The sequence below is a fragment of the Papilio xuthus genome, unplaced genomic scaffold (genome assembly GCF_000836235.2).
Source record: "Papilio xuthus unplaced genomic scaffold, Pxut_1.1 DF827570.1, whole genome shotgun sequence".
In the NCBI taxonomy this organism is placed as follows: Eukaryota; Metazoa; Arthropoda; class Insecta; order Lepidoptera; family Papilionidae; genus Papilio; species Papilio xuthus.
In genome coordinates, this window is record NW_013531079.1 from 2,968,061 (window position 1) to 2,968,284 (window position 224).

General features: G+C 59.4%; 1 protein-coding gene across 1 annotated transcript in view; it reads right to left on the reverse strand.

Annotated features, from left to right (window-relative positions):
- LOC106118503 (uncharacterized protein C17orf104) overlaps nucleotides 1-224 on the reverse strand; it is a 10,299-nt gene that overhangs the window by 1,762 nt on the left and 8,313 nt on the right. The gene's annotated exons all lie outside the window — the stretch shown is intronic.

Consider the following 224-nt stretch of genomic DNA (forward strand, 5'->3'; position numbering starts at 1 on the left):
CTGACCTTGTTGTGTATCGGTGTCTGCGGCGTGTGAGGTGCGTGAGGTGCGTGAGGCGTGTGAGCGTGAGGTCAGCGTGAGGTCGCACCATATGGTGCAGCGGGCACGCCGCGCGCTCTCTACTAGTTGCTTCACTGCCTCCGCTAGGTTTGTTGTTGTACTATCGAACTGACCTTGTTGTGTATCGGTGTCTGCGGCGTGTGAGGTGCGTGAGGCGTGTGAGC